Genomic DNA, 23,420 nt, shown 5'->3' on the forward strand with positions numbered 1-23,420 from the left:
TACATCTTAGAATTCAATTAATACATGGTAGTTATATACCAATTTCCATTGACCTCAGATATTCTTCACTTCTCTCTTTTTCTTCTCTATTGTTCCTCAAAGGAAGTGTGAAGTGAATTAGTTATTTCAGACATCTGCATCCAATAAGAAAGGAAACTGAGGCACCAAAGATTTTGGAGAAACTTTCAAGGTCATATACTGAGTTAATGGAACACTTGGGAATAGAATTTACCATCTGTGAGATTGCAAGCTGCTGTCTTGATTGCTGTGCTGAACAAAACTATATATCTTTAGAAGAGAAAGAAAAATAAATCTTGGTATTTCAAAGAATCAGTCTCCATTAAGTTTCTATATTTTGTGTGGAGACATTTATACTTAGATGAAAATGTCCAACTGTAACTTACTCCATAAGTTTTAATATTTATTTTTAATCCAAGAAGCTTATATGTCCCTTTGTTGTTCTTACAAAATCAGATTTTATGTTCTTTATCAAACATGTGTTTGAGTTCGGTTTCCAAGCATAAGCATGGTTTTCATGTAAGTGCCCCACAAGCCTGGAACAATGGGTTTCATATGTAACCCAGACAAGATATTTAAAATAATCTCTTGGAATTTCTTGTTCCATCAGAAATTCTTTCTTTAAGATGGGATTTAGATGAGAAAAGTTTGGGACAAAAATCAAAGAAAAAGAAAAATGGCAAATATTTGAGGAAATGAAATAAACTTGATTGATATAAAAGCTTTCAATGAAAGAGTAATACCAACAACTTATCCTTAACAAGCCAAACCTAGAAACTGTCTTATGGAGAAAAATGTGATTTCAATGTAATTCCAAGCATCGCTGTAAATCCTTAAGCATGATAAAGATATTTTCCATTTGTTCTATAATTAATTAAATAGAGGTTTCCCAACAGCAGGTGTTCACTTTTCCCTCCTTTTCTTATTTGGGGAATGTTTAGCAAATACAAGTTATTTCCTCCTAGAGGCGAAACTCCCATGCACCTCTTTATACTGTCTATGTATTACAAAGTATTTATTTTGTAGAACTAGTATACTGGAAGTACCCTATTTAATGTCCAGAGTGGAATAAGAGGAGAAAAAGAGGAGAAACTTGCCTGGACCAGGAGGACTGATATCAAGGACCTGGTTTTATTTTCATAGTATTCATAAGAACATTCCTTAGCTTAAATTAGGTGCAGTAATTTATAAGGCCTATCTTTTAACTCCCATAGTAAGGCTATATTACAAATTGCACACAATATTCCAACAAAATTTTTAGTTACAACCATACAGTGTAGTGACTTAAAGTAGAGTTTCTTGAGATATCTGTGATGAAAGACAAGTTGTTCTTTCTGATCTATTGCAAGCCAATATTTCACAAAATATAATAAATACAAATTACTATGAAAATGGTCATATACTTGGATGGACAATATCAAATAGCTATAAAAGTTTTTAAATATTACTTAAGTTTTATTTCTGCACTACCTTGTTGTGGGCATGCACCTGTTGATGGACCACTCTTTGAGTGTTTAGTCTTTGGTATTCAATTACTTGGGTTCAAATTCCATTTCTACTATATTTCACTTGCCTCATGACCCTCTTCAAGTTACTTAAATGTAAAGTGAGAATAATATTAATACCTTGTTCAAAGTCTGTCATGAAAATATAATGAGGTACAATATGTGAAACATTGGGAAGTATATCTAGCACACTACAGTGTCAGTAAAGTCTCCTCACCATAATTATGGCATGTAGTTTTATAACATACAATGTACTTTCCCACATATCATTTCATTTATTCCTCACAAAATCTCTGTGGGAGTTATGATTATCCTCCACTGAACAGTTGAGAAAATCAAGGGTCAAGTGTTTAAATGGTTAAAGTATTGAAAAGGTTGCACAGCTGGTAAATGATAAAGCCAGGAGTTAAATTTGATGCTAGTTCTCTCTTAGTAGATCTTGCCCTTCCAGCCATGTCAAAAGCTACACGAAGTAATAGTTTTCTTCATACAAAGCAAAGTCTTCCTGCTGGCTTCCTGAGCCTCTTGGACTCATTACAAAGCTTGACAAAAAGCAGGACCACCCTAGCAATACCGAGATCTCTTGATCACCTCTCATTTAGTAGACTTCTTCCATAGGAGAAGTTCTTATTGACACCACACTTATGTTTCCTTTTCACAGCTACTGAAGAGAGAGATGTGTACAATTTGTGATTCTGGCACAGAATGTTGTATATCTGGTTAATGTGATGGCAGCTGTATTTTAGATGTTGGAAATGTCAATTGAAAAGTAATTTCCAATTCTGAGATGAGATAAATGACCATCTCTTTTCATGTGTTAGTGGATGGTCTGGCTTACCTTTTCATCTTGAACATGTCCAGATGATATGAAGGTTTCTTTGTTTGAGGTTTAGATATTTTACTTCTTACAAGTCCAAAGAAATGTTTACTTCTTCCTCTGGTTAAATAGTGCATATGAATTTTCAAAGACAAATAAATTCATATGGAACATGAAATATTAGTAATTATGATCTCTATTTGATTCAGAGACAAAGGAAGGCATGAGACCCAAGATGTGTTAAGAGAATAAAATTTCCCTGTGTTGGGCTTCCCTGGTGGCGCAGTGGTTGGGAATCTGCCTGCCAATGCAGGGGACACGGGTTCGAGCCCTGGTCTGGGAAGATCCCACATGCCGCGGGGCGACTAGGCCCGTGAGCCACAATTGCTGAGCCTGCGCGTCTGGAGCCTGTGCTCCGCAACAAGAGAGGCCGCGATAGTGAGAGGCCCGCGCACCGCGATGAAGAGTGGCCCCCGCTTGCCGCAGCTGGAGAAAGCCCTCTCACAGAGACGAAGACCCAACACAGCCATAAATAAATAAATAAATTTAAAATAAATGTGATTTGAATAAAATATAAAATCTGGTTTAAAAAAAAAAAAAAAAAAATTTCCCTGTGTCAGTAAATTAAAAAGGGAGTTACAAAAAGCAAATACCATAGATACATTTTCTTCAATAATGCCTTCAGGGAAACTTACATTCAGAAAAGAAAACTCTTCAATTATACAGCAGCACAAAATGAGCTTAGTGTAAACAAACCACTGTCCACTACACGAAATAAGGTAATGAACATCTCATTAGCTAATTTAAAAATCAAGTGATAAAATGAGTTTAAAAATCATGTAGAATAAAGTAACGTGGGTGAAGGTAAACAAGCAGCATCCAGAATTATGTCTCAGTGCTTCACTGTGTATATCAAACCTCTACAGGAATGAGCCCTTTCGGAAGAAACAATCTCTCTTCTGTCAAAAGTGTCAAATAAAAGAAATAACTCAACTACACTTGTTTGGGAGCAGCCCTGCACTCTCGAAATTCTGGGCTGAGGTCAGGAGTGCTATAGCAACCATGATGAAATGTGAGATTTCATTGTGCCCGAGACTCTTGTTTACTGCACAGAAAGGACTTTGCACTAGGCAAATATAGAGAGTTACAGGCATTGCACTGTTAGTGGCCAAAAAGCAAATAACCTTTAGTTGGAAAGTAAAGCTGTCCCAGACCTAACAGACAGGGATTGAGAGCTGACTGCAGTGAACATGGTGGAAACTATTTTATTAAGGTGAAGGGAGATTACTATGGTGGATACAATATTGCCTGCAATCTGCTTAAATATTCTCTTTGCTATACATTCTCAATAGAAGATGAAAAATTTTGAAGCCAGAATAAAAGCATGGGCTTATATGAGAAGTAAGGACTGTAGTGAGAAAGAAGAAATCTATGATTAATTTGAGTTCCCTCAGAAGTAGACCCTGAGGCTAGGGTTTGATAAGTAGTAGGTTATTTGGTGAGGCAGGAAAGGAAAAGCAAAAAATAAAGGATACTTTACCACTGGGGCAAACTGAAAGTTAATCCTAGATAGGAACTCTGGGAACCTATAGGACAGATGAATCAGAGTTAGCTCAGCCCTGGAGCCACGGAGCTGGAGGAGTTGTATGCTAAATCTATCATAGGTTGGGAAGGAGAGGAGATTACATTTTAACACCACTGATTCAATGCATTGGAACCTTCATGCAATTGGATATTTCTGTAGGACCTTAAAATGGTGAGGCCTCAGGAGATATAGTTGGGGCATCTACTACAATTTGTGAAGCCAGATTTCCTTTGGATTTTATAGCAATTGGTGCTATATCCTTAGGAATTTACACACACACACACACACACATTTGACTCAGGAATTATCTTCATTTGCTTTTTTTTTTTTTGGTTTTGTTTTTTTGTGTTTTTATTGAGGTATAGTTGATTTACAATGTTGTGTTAATTATTGCTGCACAGCAAAGCGATTCACTTGTACAGATATATACATTCTTTTTTTATATTCTTTTCCATTATGGTTTATCATAGGATATAGAATATAATTCTCTGTGCTATACAGTAGGACTTTGTTGTTTATCCATTCTATATTAAACATAGAAGTGTGACTAGCATAAAGGCAGAGAACTTCAGCAGACTGACACACAGGACAATGAAGTGGAAAGAATAAATACTTTAAAGTTAGATAGACCAAGGTTCAAATCCTAGCCTTACCAGCCAAGTGAATTTGAACATTTTGAGTGAATTTAATGTATTTCATCTTCATTTTCTATATTGGCCGAATGGGTAAATAATATGCATTTTGAAGAGTTGTGATAATAGAGTTCAAGCTCCTAGTACAATGCTTGGACTATAACAGTATGTCAATGAAGATTAGTTATGATGGCCAACATCTTCCCCAGGGCTACCATCACCACCACAGTCAGTAACAGTAACATCATATCATCATCATCATCATCATCACCACCATATCAACACCTTCATTGTCATTTGTCCTTGCTCAAAATGCTTGGAGTTTTCTTTGCAAAAACAAACAAACAAACATCTTTTTATATAATGGGAGGAAAATAAGAACAATTTTCAATATGTAAAAATATGTGAAAAGGACTCAAGACTCCTCTGAAATGAAATGTATCATTTTTTTATTGCACTTAGCATTGGGTGTACAGCTGCTTCTGTTAGAACACTTAGACAGGTACCAATTAACAGGCACTAACAGCTTCAAGGGAGAAGAGTCATGTAAATACTCTTATTTAGAAAATATTTAAAATAGTCATTACAGAGAGTCTCCAAATTATCACATATTTTATGGCAATCTATTTTCTAAAATGAATCAAAGGACTAAGCCATTCTGTTAAATACCATTTAGTAACGCCTCCATGCAACTGGCTACTCCATTATATGGCTCCAGATACAGATTTAAGACAGTAATTTCTTTTCCTCTCTTCTGAAAATTATAGCATTGAAGAAAATACTAGTCACTTACATAAATTAACTATACTAATTGGGTATCAGTGACTGAGTTTACATACATGAAGAATTTGAATAATTTAGGTTGGCAAAGGCACGGTGACCTAAATGTATTGTTAATTGAGGAGGCTATTTTTTGTTCGATACCTCAGTAATTCAGATGTAAAAACCCCAAGAATTATTCCACCTTAACTGAAAAATCCAGTGATCCTGATAATGATAACTAAACTTTCCCCTTTATTGATCTTATCTTGCTCCAGATTTTTAACACCATGGATGTGCTGATAAATCTTATTTTTTATCATTAGTCCTGACTGGCTTATCCAAATATCTCCCCTCAACTCACCTCCTTAACCAATATCTTTATCAGGATGACCTATAGGTATCTCAATATCATGTAAACTAAAACAGTGGAGTTTATTTCCCCTCCTCTAATTCCAATGCGTTCCTCCCTGAAGCAAATCTTGGGGAGTCACCTTTGATTCTTCTCTTTCCCTCTCCCTTCATTTCCAAACCATCAGCAAGTTCTAAAGGCTTTGCCTCTAACTTATTTCCTCACGCTGTCTACCTATTGTCCCTCCACTGCTCCCATCTATTCCAAACCACCATCTTTTGTTGCCTGAACCACTTCAATAATCTACTCATTGGTCTTCTTGTTTCCCTATAATTCTTTATCAACCACCAATCTAGAAAGGCATCTTTAAACAAAACTTGAATCAGAGTCTATCATTTTATGCTTAAAAATTTCCAGTGGTTCCAGCTCATATTCCAAATAAAACTTTAAATGCTTACCAAAACACATAAGGTTCTACATGGACCTTTGCCTCTTGGAATACTTTTTTCTAGCACTTTCCCTCTTACTTTCCAGGCATAGCTTTCTTTTTCAGGGACATATCAAGTTAATTCCTGACTGTGGACTTGTGCTCTTGCCATCTAGAATATTCTCCCAAATCTTTTTATGGCTAGCTCTTTATAATTCAGCTCTGAGCTCAAATATCGTCCTTTAGAGCAGCTTGCTTTAGCAGCCCTATTTAATATCTCCCCCACATCCTTCTCAGTCACTCTATTCATAACTCATTTTTGCCTCATATCATTCACAACTCTTTTTTCTTTATTAACTCTTCTGTTGTCAATCTCAACCACCAGAATATAAGAGCTATGAAAGCAGACACTGACTAGTACTCCATGACTATGAATGGAACTCTCTGGATGGGATAACATGCCCTCCCAGGTTGTTCTTCCTATGTAGATAAAGAGTTCCCCCATCTGCTTCAGGAGACTCTGACATGTTGCCCAGAACTGGTTATCTAGCCATTTTGAGTTTTTCAGGACTTCTTTCCTGGTCTCAAATAAGCTATCTTCCTGAAGAAGAGTGGTGATAGTTGCAGTCAAAGTGCTCCACAACCTCAGACACATTTCATTCCCATGTAGGGATGATTGATCTGACTACAATATGAAATGTGTGTCATGTTAAGTCAAATGCTTAAATAGATAGCCTGGGACTTGGAGGCTCTGTCAACTAACTTAAACTCTTTGGCCAGAATAGTTTTATACAATAGAATGTTGATTGTTGCCCCTCCCCACCAAGTGGGTACTACACTCTGACCAGTATCATGTTTTATATGGATTATTACCAAGTAGAAAATTAGAACAATCATTGTTCTGCATATAGTAACTGGCAGGTACCCTGATAATAAACCTGGGACCTCTTCTTTTGGTCAGGTCAAGGCTCCCATAGTCTCATGTAGTGGAAGGCTTTGGGTGTTATTCTTTGAATTGTTTCTTTCCCTACTTAGAGTTGCATTCATCCTCTAGTGTCTACTACAGTCATATCTGTGCCTAGATTTGCAACTATTATGGACTGAAATTGTACAAGTTGCTGACATATTAATATGTAATCTGTAAAGTCTCCCTTTTTTGACCAGGGAGGAGGTATAAATTGAGAATCAAAGTTTAGTTTGTCTAAGAATTTGTTGCAAGTTGACCTCCTACAAAATTCCATGAAAACTGACCACAGCTGAATGCTAAAGGAAATTGATTTTGAAAGACAGCTGAGGGGGTAAATCAGATCATCCATTTACCATGCCATATAATCTGTAACAAGGCTTGGACCCAGCTCTCTGGTCAGACCGGGTGTATGAGCTATCTATAGCTATGTAACAAACTACTCCAGAACTTAGCAATTTAAAACAAAACATTTATTATTTCATAGTTACTGTGAGTCAGAAATTCAGGAGTGGTTTAGCTGGGAGGTTATGGCTCAGTGTCTTATGAGGATACAATCAAGGAGTGGTACCAGGCTGATAATTTTAAGACTCAACTGTGGGACGATTCACTTCCAAGTTCACTTATGTGGCCTGTGGCAATACTCAGAAGATATGTTTCCAAGTTCACACATGTGGGTTTCTCCACAGGCTTTTCCTATGACATGGCAGCTGGCTTCCCCTAGCGTAAGGAACCCAAGAGAGAATGAGAGAGGGAACTAAAGATGGAAGCCAGGGTCTTCTTATGACTGAAGAAGTGACATTCTACTGTATTCTATTCTTTACAAATGAGTCAATAAGTCCAACCTAACTCAAAGGGGAGCAAATTAAACAAAGGTCTGAACACCAGAAAGTGGATCATTGGTAGCCGTCTCAGAAGCTGCCTATAATACTTTAGAGGGGTAGGTGATCCCTGTTTATAAACAGCATGAATATGAAATAGGGTTAATTTTCCATGTCATATTACTGTTGGATTCCAGCCACCAATAATACTAGTAGGTGCTAGTGTTTCCCTAATCGTGCAACTTGGAAGACCCTCTCCCAGTTTATTTCTGGGTCCATGAGATTCCTGTGAGCTATTCAAGAATACAATGAACAGTAAGGAATCTGAGCTTTTACTATTGCTTCTGTCTCCATGATTTTCATGATTTCCCCTTCACTAACTAGCATCCCTGTAAGAGTGGCTTATTGCTATTTTAGCAGATATGATGTATATTCTGTATATTCTGTCCCATCATTTGCTTTTGTTGGTACATCACTTATTTTTGTTATTGTTGTTGCCTTAGTGTTTTATGTACTCAGTATTTCAAAGCCAAACTTTCCTCAAGTTGTATACATTTACTCTTACTAGATTAAATCCTATTAGATTTTAATAGAATTTTAATAGAACTTAATAAATTTTTAGTAGAATCTGTTATACATTTTCTTTCAAAAATCTCTCCTGAAGATTTCTGATCTGCTACACAGCAACTGAATTGAATTTTCCTTTATCATCATACTGATGATTAACTTTCATCTTGTCATGGATTCTCTACTTATTGGATTCCTTATCTCCTTTTTTCTTGCTATTTTTATTGTTGTTTAAATTCCTAAGCTTTGTTCATTAGTTGCTTCTTGAAAAATAGTACATTAGAAGTAAAATAGTGCATTAGAAGTAAAAATTTAAGACATTGGTATTAGAAAAAACAGACATTTTGATTGGAAAAATTTTTTTAAGAAGTTTGAAGCCTTGCTCTATGGTCTTCTAGGTTAAAGATAGTACTGTTAAAAAGCTCCATATCTGTTTTACCTCTCTCTGCAAGCTAGTAGAAACTTCTATTTGTCTTCAGTGCTTTGTAATTTCACAATGATATAGATTGATTCATCTCTATCTTCTGGTTCCTTGGTGAGCTCTTTAAATCTAGGAGCTCATGCCCTTTATTTTTGTGAAAATTTCTTGACTGACTTCATTGATGATTTCCTCCTATTTTCCTTTTTCCCACTTTCTAAAATATATATTTTAATGCAGTTGTCATCTCTCATATTCACTTTGATTTGAGATTAATACCCAAAACACGATTATGGGCAAAAAAGAAAAAAAAAATCTTTGCTCTTGCTTTAGTGAGCTTATGTGGGGCAGGGGATGAGCATAAGTTCAATATCTATATTCAATCCATCTTCTTCATTTGGGCACACTGGATTGTTTGTTTTGTTTTTAATTGATTTGTTGGCATCTTTATGAAAATTTCACTAGTGTTTCACTCAAAATATTTACTATAATTATTGATGTTGTTGAGTTTATATCCACTGTCTTGTTATGTTTTTTCTACATGTGCCCTCTGATTTTTTTCCCTTTTTCTGCCTCGTTTTGAATTAACTACGTAATAATTTTTAGTGTTTCTTTTAGTGTCCAATTTACTTTTTAGCTCTTCTTCTTTGCATTATTTTGTTAATGGATTACTCTTGGTATTGCAATGCACACTTAGTCTCCTATGAGTTAACATTATAACACCTCTTGTAAAATGTAAGAATCCTACAATGTTATAATTATATTAACACTACTTCCTGTCTATTATGTTACTGTTACAGTAAATTTTACTTTAGATCTATTATAAGCCCTACAAAAAGTTCTACTATTTTTATTTAAACCATAAATTAACTTCCAAAGAATTGAATAAAATAAAAAATATATAATCTTTTATTTTTACCTACATATTTATCATTAAATTGCTTTTTAGAGATTTATATTTTTATCTGGTATCATTATCCTAGGCTAACATTTTTTTCTTATGGCACTTTATAGAGAATGTTTTCTGGTCCTCTGGATTCCCATTGTTTCTCATACAAAGTTGTTCTTATTGGTGTTACCTTGTAAGCAATGGGTACCCCCAATGAATTTTAATATTTAAAAAATGTTTTTTCTTTGGTTTACATAAGTTTGACTCTTATGTGCCTAGTTGTATTTATTTGTTTTGTTTTGTTTTTATATTTAATCTGCTTAGACTTCTCTGAACTTCCTCGATAAGTGGATTGAAGAAATTACTTCTTTTGCCATATCTTATCTCTCTTCTCTTCTAGAATTCCAATTGCATGTATATAAGATGACTCAGTTTTCCACAAAGTCATTGAGGTTTTACTCATTTGTTTTAATCCTTTTTTTCTCTTTGTGAGTTAACTTTATCCATCTTTTCTTCTGCTTTGCAATATGCTGTTAAACTTTCTAATGTGCATTTCTGATTTCACATATATTTTTTTTTCCAAGTCTAGAATTTCCATTTAGTTCTTTTGTAGAGTTTTCATGTCTTTCAAATCTTCCCTATGTCTTCACCCATTATGGTTTCTTTTCAATTTTCTAAATCTTTTATGAAGAGTGATGAGTTTTGCTCCAGCAAAGTTTAATTACTAGAGGCTTGCTTTGGGACTTTGGTAGGATGAATCTACTTTGGTTTTACCTTTTGTCCTTGGGTATAGACTTTTGGTGTCAATTGAAAGCTCATGGTGTTTCCTAAGCCCCTCTAACGTGTCAGGACTTGAAATCTAAACAATGTCTCTCTGTTAATGGGCAGTTATTGAAATCTATTCAATTCTTTAAGTCTTCTAGCCATTTCTTTCCGCTAGTGTACCCGAAGTCTTGCCTTATGCATGTGTAGTTTAGGGTCAGCCTAAGATTTGGGGGATCTTATGCACATTTGTAGCTGCTCCTTCTGTAGCTACATCATTCTTAGGTGTTCCCCTCTCAATTTCCCACTGTTCTTGGAGCTCTGAACTCAAATATATAACTTCCCAGCCCAGTAAAATCACTGCTTTCTGCTTGAGCTCTAGCCATTTGTGGGCCACAAAACTGGCAGTCTCCTGAGGGAAAATGTCAATATTGTGTGTGGGTCTCACCCAGTGTGTTTCTATTCTTTCAAGGGTAATACATTCTCTAGGTTCTTCTGCTTATATATAAAGATATTTATTATAAAAAATTCACTCACATAATTATGGAGGCTGAGAAGTCTCTACATTTTTTCAGGAAGTTGGAGATCTGGGAGAGCCTAAGGTATAATTCCAGTCTAAGTCCCAAGGACTTAGTCCTTAGAACCAGGAGAGGCAATGGTGTAAATTCTAGTCTGAAAGTTAGTAGGCTCAAAACCCAAGAATAAGAGATGTTTCAGTTCGAGTCTGAAGACAGGAAAAAGACTGATGTCCCAGCTCAGGGAAGTCAAGCAGGAGGAATCCTTCTTACTTAGCCTTTTTATTTTATTCAGGATTTCAGTTGATTGGATGAGCTAATTCGCATTGGGCAGGGCAATCTGCTTTACTCAGTCTATAGATTCAAATGTTAATCTCATACAGAAACACCTTCACAGATGCACCCAGTCAAGTTAACACATAAAATTAACCTTCACCTTCCCTAAGTAGATTAGAGTTCAGTGAAAGAAGAAAAATTTCTCAAGTACCTACTTCTTACTTACATTACTTTCTCTCAGATATAAATTGTGTTACTCTGTGAAGGGCTCAGTATATTGTTGTGTGGAGAAATCGTGGGTGGATTTCATCAAGGCAGGTATATACAAGCAATAGATGACTTTCCTCAAAATAGGACCATATTTAGGCAAAGTCTTAAAAAGAGTGAGCCAGCCATTATGCTATTTATTTATATTTTATATTTATTTATATTGTATCATGAAGACACAAGTAATATTGATTTAAAAATTAAAGAAAAATAAGAGGGTGTGTGGGTTTCAGGTGTACCTCAATCAGAGCTGTGGAACCACATCTCTGTCAGTCTCTTGGTTGTGCCCTGCTTAGTGTACTAGCATTATTCTCAGGATTGCTTATTTTATAGGCTTATGATGGCTAAAGAAATTCCAGGCTTTATATCCACTATTGGGAAGACTAGAAAGAGTCTCAGAATTCTCCAATAAAGTCTTTATAACTGTGCCAATTAAGTCATCCCTTAGCTAATTTCTTAACTATGATAATATGTGTAATAAGTTTATTTTACTACTTGGTACATTATTCACATATGTTATCAGTCGGTACCACTGTTTCTTCTCCTTCTAACTACTTTTGTATTTCAGGTCACACTTTTTATGCTATGTTCCCAAAGCAGGGTAAAAGGTGATCTTGATCACTCCCGCCCTGTACCTGACATTTTAGGGTGAATAAAATTTACCAATTTTCTCTCTGCCAGAGTAATTTGCTGGGAAACAAATTGATGGTAACAGTGGCGGTGATGATGATGATAATCAGTCTCGTTTGTTGAGTGAATGATTGCTTACCAAGTGCTTTCCTTCATGTGATCTTATGTAACCCCTATACCAATTAGGATAAAATGAATCTGTCCTGGTGGCATGCGAGGCAATTTGGGACCTATTTATGGAAATTCAGGGATTGTAGCTCTCAGATCACATGTAGGCAATTGCTTATTCTGCATGTCTGTAAGAACAGCTTTGCTTGAGACTCTAGTGAATATTAGAATCCCAGAAGCCACTCCAACTGTCTGTGGAGTTGGAGAATCAGAATTGCCTCACTCTCTGAGTGGATACTCTGCATTAAATTTTGTGTAAGAATTTTGTGGACTTTCTTGCTCTCTTTCTGAAAATCCAGCCCTGTACTGTCTTTCAAATTTAAGGTAAGTTACAGCTCAAATTCAGTCTTAAGTAGAAGCTAATGTGAACTCATATTTTTGGATACACAAATAAGAAAAAATAGCTATATTTATCTCAGTTAAATAAAGCACATTCATAGATACTATCTCACTTGATCTTCACAATTCCATCAGATAGGAGGGAGGGAGTGGAATAAATATTTGTTTACTGCATGGCATGTGCCAGACTCCAGACATCAAAAAAATATAGATATAAGTAACTCTGTAACTGTCATATGGACTTCATGCCAAATGTATGACCTATGAATTATTGATCGAGACTTTAGAAATTAGGAATTTAAGGCTCAGAGAGTTTAAGTGATTTTCCCGATAGTATACAACTAAAAACAGCTGAAACTAGAACTCAGTCTGTCTTCTGACTCAAAGTCCTGTGGATTTTGCATGATCACAGTTGCTGCCTCCGATACTCATGATGCACATTAGAAATAAATGTCCTTGGCTTTTTCTGTTGGTTGGCATTTTAAAATAGACTCAGAGAATAATTCATTGTCTCTGTGTGTGTGTGTGTGTGTTGTGTGTGAGTGGAAAGTCTTTCTCCATTTATATGTGCTCTCTTTGCAGATTCATAGTCTAGACGGCCACGGCTGCAAGTATTCACTGGTGGACCATTACAATGATGTTTGTTCTTTCTCATTAATATCATAAATGGGTGTAAGGTTTGATAGGTCTAAGTGACAGAAAAATATTTTTATAGGTATAACAGGCACCCATGTCTTTGTAATTAAGCTTGCCTGAAATAAGACCAAATGCATCAACTTATTTGTGACTCTTATTTTGCAGCCTCTTTTCATGTTATTTTATTAACATAAAGGGTGCTTTTAATTATGCATAGCTACAAACTGCATTATTGATATTCTGTGAACATTAACTACACCTGACTCTAACAAAGCAGAAACAGAATGCTGTCTCTAATTTTTTAAGATTTTTAGAAAGAAAGAAAGTCTGTGTTATAAAATAATATATTTGGAGGTATTATCCTCCTTGAGTTGTTACTATGTGAGGATATGGATGTAGTCGTTTTCATTGTTGGAAGTTCCCAGCTTCATAACTTTTGTTTAAATGTTCCTGAATAGTAGTAACATATTGAAAAAATGATACTAGAGATTTGTCATCTGACTCTACTTGGCATACTTTTATTTTTATTTATTTATTTATGTATTTATTTCAATTTTTATTGGAGTATAGTTTATTTACAATTTGTGTTAGTTTCAGGTGTAGAGCAAAGTGAATCAGTTATACATATACATATATCCACTCTTTTTTTCTTTTCCCATATAGGTCATTGACCAATTACATTTTTCCCAAAATTAGAACAAAAAATTTTATAATTTGTATGGAAATGTAAAAGACCCAGAATAGCCAAAGCAATCTTGAGTAAGAAAAACAGAACTGGAGGAATCAGGCTTCCTGATTTCAGACTATATTACAAAGCTACAGTAATCAAAACTGTTTGGTACCACCCCCAAAAGAGAAATATAGATCAATGGAACAGGATAGAAAGCCCAGAGATAAACCCACGCACCTATGGTCAACTAATCTATGACAAAGGAGGCAAGAATATACAGTGGAGAAAAGACAGTCTTTTCAATAAGTGGTCCTGGGAAAACTGGAGAGCTACATGTAAAAGAATGAATTTAGAACACTCTCTAACACCATACACAAAAATAAACTCAAAATGGATTAAAGACCTAAATGTAAGGCCAGATGCTATAAAACTCTTAGAGGAAAACATAGGTAGAACGCTCTCTGACATAAATCACAGCAATATCTTTTTTGATCCACCTCCTAGAGTAATGAAAATAAAAAGACATACTTTTATTTTTTTAACATATCTTATTCTATGTAGTCTATGGTAGATTTGCAAGAATATCTCAAAAGTTTAGACTTCCACTTGGCATTTAATTCAGGATTCTGGAATCTGTCAGTCAGGTTAAATTCTTAATGGATTTAAAGGAAGTAGCTAGTTTCCAGGATCAGGTACCCTAATGACTTTTCATTCAGATTTGTATTGCCTTGTGTTGCTTTACCAGTTAAGTTTGGTTTTTAGAGTGAGAGTGTGAGAGAGAGAATGAGAATAATTGCCTAATAGCAGTAGCCTGGTCTTAACCTTAATAGTCTATTATAGATAAGTCACATGGGAGTTTATTGCCATTGGAAGGTCATGAAAAAGGTAATTGTGAAATTAATAACTATTGTATTCCAAGATGAAGGAAATTAAAAGAATCAAATAATTGAGAGGCTTTGTCTTGCTTCACTCTGCACCATCTATGGCATTTTCAGCCAAAAACCCCTTCCATATTAGGATCAACTATGAAAAATTAAAAATTGTTTGAGTAAAATGACTTCCAATATTATATAGCTCTGGTAGTGAAAGATACATATGCCATTGGAACCATCTTTGTATTTTGGGCTTGGTTCAAAACTTTGCTACAAGTGTATTTATGAGCATTTTTTTTTTATGGCATTGCTCTTGAAAAAATTGTGGTACCTAGGTGGTCTGATCTGTTATCCATTCCCTCCCTCAACGAATGCATAATAGGTATTTTCTCTGTGAATAAAAAAGAGAACCAGCCAGTTATGATCCTTGTGTTTATGGTATACCTAGGTAGAAATATGTTATAGACAAAAAGACAAAAACAATTACAGGTGTTGTGATAAACAGAAAAGAACTTTAAAATGACTATTAAAATACATTAAATAAACTATAGGAAAAGGTATGTATGATGTTGATGAGATGGGGAATTCTGGAGCAATAAAAAAATTCCAAATTGAAATTCTGGAGATGAAAATTACAATATCTGAAATAAACAATTTTTTTCAAGGGTATTACAAGCAGACTGAATGCTGCAGAAAAAAGGATTAAAGAAATTAAAGATGCCTCAGTAGACATTCAACTGATTGTAGAGAGCAGAAGAATAAAAAAAAGTAATAAACAGAGTCTCAATGACCTGATGCAGCCATATCAAGCCATTTAACATGTGTGCAATTGCAGTTGCAGAAGGAGAAGGGAGAGGTAATGGGGCAGAAATATGTATATATATATATATATATATATATACAGAAAAAAATGGCTGAAAATTTTCTAAAATTCAATAAAATTTCAAACCAAATATGTAAGAGATCCTACAAACCCCAGACAAGATAAATGCAAAGAAAACCACACTTTTGCCCATTATAATGAGAGTGCTGAAAACCAATAATATTCAGTCAGCTCTAAGAAAGAATGAAATTAGGCAAGGAAGAGAAGGAGGAGGGAGAAAAGTGTTACTGGGAATGCTTTGTCCAACTCAGTTATATTCTACCAATACTACCCCCAAAAAATTATAGTTAAAATAATAATGACAATAATAATATTAAGTATTATACATACGTATATATATGAACTATTCGTACATGATATGTGTCAGATCAATAAAAGCCAAGGAGACTTAATTCATAACTTTTGATGGATTTATTAGGGAAGCGGATTTTCTTTTCTGTCCTGGATTTGAAATTATGTAACACATATCTAATTATGCCACTTTTCTTCTTAAAAGAATGTTCAATAGTGAAGTACAAAGAACATGAGCTATGGGTTTAAATATACCCCAGTTTTAATCCCAGTTCTGTGATTTGTAAGCAGGGTAACCTTGAACATGTTTTGTAACCTCTCTAAGCCTCAATTCCCTCAACTGCAAATGGGAATAATGTGCCAACCGAAAAGCTTGACATGAAGAGGGAAACTAGGTTCTTTATTCAAAATGATAGATATGGGTGTTCAAGAACCGTTACACTCTTCCCTCCCCTCAACACCCCTCCACATACCACATTATATAATTTCGACTACTCATCTACTCATGGTGACATGTTGAGACCACGTAATCTCGTTCTACTGTGTCCGTAAACTCTTGTTACATCATTACTCTCACTACTTTCTATTTAGCCAATGTTCTAGCTTTGTTCTACTACAGATCCCCATCAATTATTTTTGATGAAGACTTCGCAGATGCTATTGGTTCTACTAGGAATATTCTTTCTTATCTTTTCTACAAGATAAAACACTTGAATCCTTTAAAATCTGACTTAGTCCTCAGGATGTCTTTCTTGCCTCAGATATGAAAGCTTCCTCCTTCCTCTATTCTGCCATATCTGGGACACTTCTAGAACATACATTGTGGTGCAATCTAGTTTGGTTTAAATACATAAATCATTAATTACATTCTAAGTTCAGAAGAGTAGAGGCTGAGTTTTTCATGTCTCTGATTCTTAAAGTTTCCTACGACACTGACACATATCATGTGCCCAACAAATAATTCTCTGAACACATGAATAAATGGAGAAATGAATACTACTGGTGAAGCACAGGACAAGTGAAGGGATCAGTTTCTTTTCAGACCAAAAGACCTAATTTCAAGTCTGAGATTTGCAAATTTCCAGCTGCATGAGGCCTTTGCTAAGTCACCACATTGTGTTTCTTTGTATTTAGTTTCTCTGTATTTCCTTTCTGCCTGGATTGTTAGAATGAAAAGACACTAGTTTTATGGAAATAGTTTATAAACCTTAAAAAACTGTATGTATTTACATTACTTCTTTTGTTAAGAATCAATAAAATAAAAATTTACTCAAATGCTTATTTAAAATGATTTCCCAAAATGAGCAGTGTCCTTTATGTAACCTAGCATCTTTTGTCATGATTCTTGTCATATACCTTAAATGTATAACAAGTTTTACCTTTGAACCATCTTTAATGAAATGAATAAAGGTTTGAAAGGAAAAAAGACAAAACAGAAGATGAGTGTTCACAGATGAGAAAAATTATTTTGTTCTGTTTTCCTGGCAGAGACTTTGAGTGAACACTTGTTTACAACTGTATTTCACACACACACGCACATTTTCACATACAATGTTTTACTTTATTCTTAGATAACAGAAAAACCTTGAGTTTCATATTTTCTTATTTCCATTTGCCTGAGTCTCCAGGCCTCATTCTCTCTTTGCTAAAATGAGAGAAACAACATCAGTGTCAAGGCATGTTTGTGTATATTAAATGAAATAATACATAAAAGTTCTAGCACATGATAAAGCCTGCAGTAAATATTTTGTTTTGTGATTTCAGAACAAAATAAATATTTTAAAATATTTGATCTACTCATTAAGTGGGGTATTACTCTGCATCAAGACTACACGCAATCTCTCATTCTTAGTAGTCTTTGTTGTTCACACTGGGAGGAAGAAATAAAATTTAAGGGAAAGCTTTTCCAAAGTCTCCCGTATGTAAGAAGACAGACTTTAAAATTACTTCATGAGACTCCAGAGATCTGAAATAAAAGTGGAGATAAACAAAGGAAGCTTGAAAAGAGTGAGAAACAGAAAGCTATGGAAAAAGAACAATAGTGTCAGACCATGGAAATCGGGGGAAAAAAGAGACAGAATTTATGATTGAAGCACACTGAATAATTCTGGTTTTGTTTTTTGTCCCAAGGCTGCAGATAGTTTGTCCTAAAGGAATAATGCATGACTTGTGTTTTTCAAATACTTAAGAACCATTTGGGGGACAGAGTCATGGATTTTTATTTGAAGTAGAGATTTCATACCTTCCCAAGTGGGCTCTAGGTGTGAAATGCTTTAATTAGAAGTAATCTGGTTACAGGTTCAATCTGACTTTTTGCATTAAAACATCCCATTGAAGGGAAAATGTCATGGGCTTCTTTTTTTTAATTTTAATTGCTTACATTTTTTGAGGCAAAAGCAATTACAAATGATCAAAAACATATAATAAAAGATTTTACTTCACTAGCTATCAAGAAATACCAATTACAATGGTATTTAACTGTTCTTTCACATATTAAGATGACAAAAATTATACAAATGATAATACCTAATGTTGGTGAAGAACAGGGGAAAATAAGCACTCAAACACAGCTGCTGAGAGCATGCATGGGGACTGTTGAAAGAAGCATCAAAATCTGGATGGAGTGAGGTAGAATTTGATAGTATCTATCTAGATATATTTTATTCTTCCTTAAGGAATTTATCTTAAGGAAATAAGTAGCTTCATAACCACACAATAGAAGAATAAGAATGCATTAAAATAATACTGCATAAGAATATCTAATGAATGGAGAAATGTTTATAATACAGTTCCACGTTTAAAACATGGTACGGCACCTCTTTGTATGTGATACGTTTTTGTTCATGCACTCAATGTCAATATCACTCTAAACATAGAAATAAACCAAATTATGAGGGCTTATTTTTGAATGGTGGGATTTACCCATGATTTTTCTTCATTTTGTTTACTCCCTTCCCTTGCCAAAGCTTCCTACTATGAAAATGGGTAACTTTCATAACCATAAAATCATTGTAATTTTCATAATGAGAATATTTTTTTCTTTTAACCTAGTTTTTACATCCTACTCCTAAATTGACTTGTATTATTTTTATTTTAGCATGTTTCATTTAGCTTATTTCTGCAGATTTAGAATCCCTATTTTGCATCTGGAAACAGAAGGGCTGTTGGTGATTTGGATGGGCTGAAATCAACACAAGTAAGTTTTTTTTTTTCCATAAACTAAGAACCAAAGTCTATTTTTTAGTCATTCAAGTAAGAAAGTGATTGTTCACTGAAAAAAAAATGTTATCAATTCTTGCAGAAGTTGTTGAGTCTTGGAGCCTTTAATCAGGACCATGGAAAGAAGCACAAAAAAAGTGGAACAAGAGCCTGCAGTGTGTCAATGAAATGCCAAGGGATGCAAAGCGACAACATAATGAAATGTGACGTGTCTCTGCAGTGACATGTCAAGCCTGTACAATTCAAAGGCTGGGTTTGCCTAAAACCTTGGCGAAAGCATGGTTCCAGTTAGTTACATGTAAGGGACCTTCAACATTAAAAAAAAAAAAAAAAAGCTTATTAACAAAATGCTTTCACTATGGGAAAATCTTCCAGTGACATATATTACCAGTGGAAAAGAATGGTTTGAATTGCAATTCTGTAAATGAAGCAGATCCCCCTAAGGACAGCATTCCAATAAGCATGCTTCAAAGTAAAAGGAGATACCATTATTTCTGTCTTTTCAGCGTCTATATTCAAATATTCTTTCAGTCTGATAATTACATTTGTGTACTGTCCTATCTGTTTTATTTTAAGGGCAAGGAATCCTGGAAGCTTTGATTTTCTGATTATTTACCTTACATCACATTATTTATAAATCAAACACAATTATGCCAATTTCAGTATTAGTCCTTCAGATTTTTATTTGTTTGCTTTTGCTTTAACATTTAAAAGAACTTTATGAGAGATTGATGCTATGCTTTCCTTTTCACTTGTACATTCAAATTAGGGCTTCTTTTACAGTTTCTTTATAAGAAAATGCCAGGATTCCATTGAATGATTAATAGATACACATTTTTCCCATTCTCCTTACTATCTACCTTCATAGGAGTTCATTTCTTTGTTTCCCAAAATATAACACTTTGTTGAAACCATTAAAGTCAGTGACTTTTTCACTTACTTTAAGTTTTCTACAGATATTTTATAATACAGTCTCTGATTATTAAAGCAAATACTGCACATTTTCAAAAGTCCATATGAAAATTGCCCATGTTTAAGTTTTTGGAAACATCTTTTCCACTTCTGATTCTTTTAATGTGGTCTTAAAATATACATGTAACAGACCACAAAGAACATGTTCCTTAAGTGTACCTACATTAAATACTCAGAAGTGAGTAGGTAATGCTATGCAGATGTTGTCATGGTAAATACTCATGATAACATACTTGAAAATGGCCAGAACTCAAGTTAGGATCTAGCCCAGTCAGACTTAAATTACTGGCTGTTATTTTTCAAAATATTTTCCTTTATTTTAGTCTTAATGAATAAATGTTTTCAGGTCTGATACAATAATGTTAGAATTCTGTTGAAACCACAATTTTCTTCTATTCCACACCCACCACAAATTGTATGAAGAGAGAGCTAAGAGGTTGTGATTCCCCAGAGATTTCCCTTCACTACATTGACGTGGCTTGTGTTATTTTCCCAACAGTTTCATGTTGGTCTGCTAGAGAAATCTCATAAAAGTGGTCTGGAACTGTTTCCTTAAAGAGAATGTATTTTCTCTTTAAATGATTTTACATCCAGTTATTTATTGGGAAAATAAGATGGAATACTAACTAAATGCAGAGTTGATTTAATTCATGAGAGACCTTCTTTTGTTCAGAAAAACATATTTTTTTAAAAAATCACTGATAAGAAAGCCACTGAGGTCTTATAGTCCTGAATCTCTTATAGCTGAGATGAAATCTCTAGACTTGTGTTTGTGTTTCATGATACCATCAGGAGAAAGGCAAAGAAAAAAATCTCACAATGTCTGTTGTTTAAAAATGGATACTTTATGCTACCTTAAAACTCATATTTGGAGTTATCAGCTAAAAGTTTCCTTGAATATCTTGAATGCAAATAATACTAATCTCAGAAGAATGAAACCGGAAGTTCTGTTGCCTATATCTAAGGTATCTGCTGAATTGATGATCTCAAAACTCCTGGATTCACTTCATAGCTTTTCATCGCACAGAAGATAGACTAAATAGCCTTATTCAAACATCATACAGACTTAGTATCCTTGAGCAAGCCTCTTTTATTTTTAACATTTTTATTGGAGCATAACTACTTTACAATGGTGTGTTAGTTTCTGCTGTATAACAAAGTGAATCAGCTATATATATATACATACATCCCCATATCACCTCCTTCTTGCATCTCCCTCCCACCCTCCCTATCCTACCCCTCTAGGTGGACACAAAGCACCGAGCTGATCTCCCTGTGCTATGTGGCTGCTTCCCACTAGCTATCTATTTTACATTTGGTAGTGTATATATGTCCATGTTACTCTCTTACTTCGTCCCAGATTAACGTTCCCCCTCCCCATGTCCTCAAGTCCATTCTCTACGTCTGCATCTTTATTCCTGTCCTGCCCCTAGGTTCCTCAGAACCATTTTTGTTGTTGTTGTTTAGATTCCATATATATGTGTTAGCATATGGTATTTGTTTCTCTCTTTCTGACTTACTTCACTCTGTATGACAGTCTCTAGGTCCATCCACCTCACTACAAATAACTCAATTTCATTTCTTTTATGCCTGAGTAATATTCCATTGTATATATGTGCCACATCTTCTTTATCCATTCATCTGTTGATGGACACTTAGGTTGCTTCTATGTCCTGGCTATTGTAAATGGTGCTGCAGTGAACATTGTGGTACATGACTCTTTTTGAATTATGGTTTTCTCTGGGTATATGCCCAGTAGTAGGACTGCTGGGTCGTATGGTAGTTCTATTTTTGGTTTTTTGAGGCACCTCCATACTGTTCTCCATAGTGGCTGTATCAATTTACATTCTTACCAAGAGTTCAAGAGGGTTCCCTTTTCTCCACATCCTCTCCAGCATTTATTGTTTGTAGTTTTTGATGATGGCCATCCTGACTGGTGTGAGGTGATACCTCATTGTAGTTTTGATTTGCATTTCTCTAATGATTAGTGACGTTGAGCATCCTTTCATGTGTTTGTTGGCAATCTGTATGTCTTCTTTGGAGAAATGTCTATTTAGGTCTTCTGCCCATTTTTGATTGGGTTGTTTGTTTTTTTTGATATTGAGTTGCATGAGCTGCTTGTAAATTTTTGAGATTAATCCTTTGTTATTTGCTTCATTTGCAAATATTTTCTCCCATTCTGAAGATTGTCTTTTTGTCTCTTTTATGGTTTCCTTTGCTGTGCAAAAGCTTTTAAGTTTCATTAGGTCCCATTTGTTTATTTGTGTTTTTATTTCCATTTCTCTAGGAGGTGGGTCAAAAAAGATCTTGCTGTGATTTATGTCATAGTGTTCTGCCTATGTTTTCCTCTAAGAATTTTATAGTGACTGGCCTTACATTTAGGTTTGTAATCCATTTTGAGTTTATTTTTGTGTATGGTGTTAGGGAGTGTTCTAATTTCATTCTTTTACATGTAGCTGTCCAGTTTTCCCAGCACCACTTATTGAAGAGGCTGTCTTTTCTCCATTGTATATTCTTGCCTCCTTTATCAAAGGTAAGGTGACCATATGTGCATGGGTTTATCTCTGGGCTTTCTATCCTGTTCCATTGATCTATATTTCTGTTTTTGTGTCAGTACCATACTGTCTTGATTACTGTAGCTTTGTAGTATAGTCTGAAGTCAGGGAGCCTGATTCCTCCAGCTCCGTTTTTCTTTCTCAGGATTGCTTTGGCTATTCAAGTCTTTTGTGTTTCCATACAAATGGTGAAATTTTTTGTTCTAGTTCTGTGAAAAATGCCAGTGGTAGTTTGATAGCGATTGCACTGAATCTGTAGATTGCTTTGGGTAGTATAGTCATTTTCACAATGTTGATTCTTCCAATCCAAGAACATGGTATATCTCTCCATTTATTTGTTTCAACTTTAATTTCTTTCATCAGTGTCTTATAGTTTTCTGCATACAGGTCTTTTGTCTCCTTAGGTAGGTTTATTCCTAGGTATTTTATTCTTTTTGTTGCATTGGTAAATGGGAGTGTTTCCTTAATTTCTCTTTCAGATTTTTCATCATTAGTGTATAGGAATGCAAGAGATTTCTGTGCATTAATTTTGTATCCTGCTACTTTCCCAAATTCATTGATTAGCTCTAGTAGTTTTCTGGTAGCATCTTTAGGATTCTCTATGTATAGTA

The sequence above is a fragment of the Balaenoptera borealis genome (assembly GCF_965194805.1).
Source record: "Balaenoptera borealis genome assembly, chromosome: 1".
In the NCBI taxonomy this organism is placed as follows: domain Eukaryota; kingdom Metazoa; phylum Chordata; class Mammalia; order Artiodactyla; family Balaenopteridae; genus Balaenoptera; species Balaenoptera borealis.